At 42.2% G+C, this 3,385-nt stretch overlaps 1 long non-coding RNA gene across 1 annotated transcript; it reads left to right on the top strand.

Annotated features, from left to right (window-relative positions):
• Positions 1–580: 580 nt before the first annotated feature.
• On the top strand, positions 581–860 carry LOC139023458 (uncharacterized). Its single transcript, XR_011474579.1, has 2 exons — positions 581–664; positions 740–860. It is a non-coding gene; the product is annotated as an uncharacterized lncRNA (long non-coding RNA).
• The last annotated feature ends 2,525 nt before the right edge of the window (positions 861–3,385 follow it).

Raw genomic sequence — 3,385 nt, 5'->3', positions numbered from 1 at the left:
TAAACCCCCACTGACATGCCACTCGTCTTTCCAGCTGACTGGCAGTTTGAGAGGCCCTCCAACCATTACCGTCTAGGTGACATCATCAACATGGAAGCCTCGGTCATGCCGTACCACCACGTTCCCCTCCGTGTCTTTGTAGACCGCTGTGTCGCCACCTTGGCGCCTGATGTTCACACTGTCCCTAGATATTCTTTCATTGAGGACCATGGGTGAGTTTAGTTGTCAGTTTGACTCCTCTTATATTACCTTAAATGTAACCCCTGAAGTCTAACGTTGACCCTTGGTCTCCTCAGGTGTCTGGTTGATGCCAAGTTGACCGGCTCCAGCTCCCAGTTCCTGTCCAGATCCCAGGATGACAAATCCAGTTTCAGCTGGAGTCTTCAGGTTCCAAACACAGAATGATTCCCAACAGCTCTACATAACATGTCATCTGAAAGCGACTGCAGCCTCGTCCCCCATTGATGCTGAGAACAAGGCCTGCTCTTTCACAGATGGTTGTATAAACTGAGTTGTGGGTATATTACCTTTATGACATGCTGCTATATAAACTAACCTTCATATTTATCTGTAGCTGGAAGGCTGCAGGTGGGATGACCAGGTTTTGGCTGCTGTGACTCCAGCTGTGTTGCAAGCAAGGCTAGAGATCTGGACAGTGATTCAGGTAAGTGTCAATCAAAGCCAGAGCTTTATCATCAGTTTTTTTTAAAATCCTATCACTGTTCTCTACTCTCCTCAGATGTGCAGAAGGAAGGTGAAGCTACCATGGGCCCTATCATGGTCCAAGAGTAATATTACAAGAATGTTGCCTTTTTTTTAACTGTTTTGAGGTGAATAAACTTATTACTTTACAAATTTCACATCTGACTGGATTTATTTGGAATGTAAAATTCAGGAATGTGTAGCTGATCACTTTCATTCCCAGAACTTTCATGAGCTACATTTCTCAGGTTTGTAACATTGCTACGAATTGTTCCCTTGGGCACATCAATTTCCAGGAGTGATTTGTCAATTGACTACTTGATTTTTTTGGAAAATAAACATTTTAAAGTGTCTGGATTCATGTGCGCTTGACTTGTGATGTTTGTGAGGGCAAGTCCAATATGTCAGTTTAGGCAGGAGGATTAGTCTGAGCTGACCTCGCAGCTATAACAGAAGCTTGGAGTAAACAAGAGAAATAATGGCTGATTTGTGGCTGGAAGAGGCCAGCTGAGTGTCGAACCTTCCTATCACCAGCACCGACCGTAGGAACACGAACTGCCGGAGCCCATACTTTTCTGAAACTTGTTTGACTTCCTGTATTTGTAAATGGGTGACTCAAAAGCAGTCTTCTGTTATTTCTTTAATTAAAATTGGCAGAAGTTGTATTTTGACACTTGTATAAGGAACTGCAAGTATTGCAGAAAACGTTTGAGCTGGTAGTGACCGAGCAACGCCTTACACACCTGGGGTTATTAAAATTGCAGAATGTTTCTTAATTGGGAGGGACTTGTCTGAATTTGTCAAATAAACACTAGTTGCAGAACGTTTGGCAACTGTTTAAACTCACACCATCTCAATTTGTCGCAGTAAGGCGTTACTTTCAGGATAAGTTTGTCTTGGATCTGAAGACTACATGCCCGGGGGGGAGGGACCTGATTCTAGCTCTTCACTAGGAAGCAAACTTACCTGAATATGTCAATAGAAACCATTTTTCCATTTCAACACCCCAGGGCTTGCGTTCAGTACAAAACAAATGTACTGCAACATTCAATTAGTGTTCTGAACAACTAGTAAACTGGTTGCAGAACATTCCACTGCACTTAATATGTTCAGGTCACACCCAAGAAATGGAGGAAACACCTGTCTCAAGTTTTAGAAGTGTCCTGCAGTAATAACTGTCCTGAACGCACCCCAGCACTAAATACAGGCATTGGGCTTGGAGTATTGTGTTGTCAAATGGATGTTAGGAGTATAACAGAGGCAAATTACTGACTTCAGAATTTGTATTTCCTAGAAAAGTCTGCTTAACAATTATTGCTTCAAACTTTGAAACCGTCTACATATTTACCAAGGTCAAATCAATACATTATACATGTTATCCTTTACTGCATGCTGTATGCATCAAACATACTGTATACAAAGACGAAAGTATAATTTCGCTCACTCTTGAGCGACTGCAAAACCTTGCAATAAAGCTGTCAAACAAATGTGCAGAATGTATATTTGACAACCTCATAATGCTACATAGTTTCTGACAATGCGAACAGCAACTGAAGATGTGCGTCAGATGAGTTTAAAATGGTAGGTAAAGTGATGATTACTGGTAGACAAAAGCTTAGACCCTCAAATGTTAGACAGTCCGGTTCCAACAGACTCTGGAAAATAGACAGACTGACAGTAAAGAAGTGTCATATGATCCGCAGAAAGCTCAGTCAAGGGAGTATAAACTAGGTAAAAACTATTTACCTAATTAATTACATACAATATACTACTGAAGTTCTGTTTGAATGTCCAGTTTCAAGAAAGGACACAGTCGTCTAATTGAAGAGTCCTTGTGCAGTGTGATCGAGTCCCAAAATGGACAGTTTATTTCTCCTACTCAGCCATTCAAAGGACAGCCAATGACATAGGTCCAAACTTATTTTAATCTCATGCTCTCTCTTTATGCCATCACAAGGTCGGAGGGTAGCTCCGGTTTCCATTGCAACTCCAGGTCGTCCAGGAAGAGCCCTCACTGCTGGACAGGCTGCCGTTGCTTGGCGGCTGGCGTTGGCTTTGTCTCGTCCAGGCGACCAGGGTTGACGGTGAGGGTAGGGGTGTGAGGTGCGTGTGTCCCTGCGAGCCCGCCTGCGCAGGCGTCTCTGGTGCATCAACATCTGAAGGCGCTCCAGTTTACAACGCAACGACTGGTTCTCTTCCTCAGATTGACTGGAACACAGGCCTGCTGAGAGAGGAAGAGGAGGGAGGGAGGATGAGAGGAATAGAGAAAACAGGAGGTGGGAGGAAGAAGATGGGTAGAGTCATGAGCAGTGGAGGAAAAAGTACCCAAATGTCATACTGTAGTAAAAGTAAAGATACCTTAATAGAAAATGACTCAAGTAAAATTTAAGTCACCCAGTAAAATACTACTTGAGTAAATGTATTTGGTTTAAAAATATACTTAAGTATCAAAAGCAAATAATTGCTAAAATATACTTAAATATCAAAAGTATAAATATTTTAATTCCTTATTAAGTAAACCAGACGGCACAATTGTATTTTTTTCGTATAGCCAGTGGCACACTCATTTACAAACGAAGCATTTGTGTTTAGTGAGTCTGCCAGATCAGAGGCAATAGGGATGACCAGGGATGTTCTCTTGATAAGTGCGTGAATTTACACGTTTTCTGTCCTGCTAAGCATT

Source organism: Salvelinus sp. IW2-2015, linkage group LG32 (genome assembly GCF_002910315.2).
Source record: "Salvelinus sp. IW2-2015 linkage group LG32, ASM291031v2, whole genome shotgun sequence".
Classification (NCBI taxonomy): domain Eukaryota; kingdom Metazoa; phylum Chordata; class Actinopteri; order Salmoniformes; family Salmonidae; genus Salvelinus; species Salvelinus sp. IW2-2015.
Note: the sequence above shows the minus strand (reverse complement) of the source record. Positions and strands in the feature narration are given on the sequence as shown.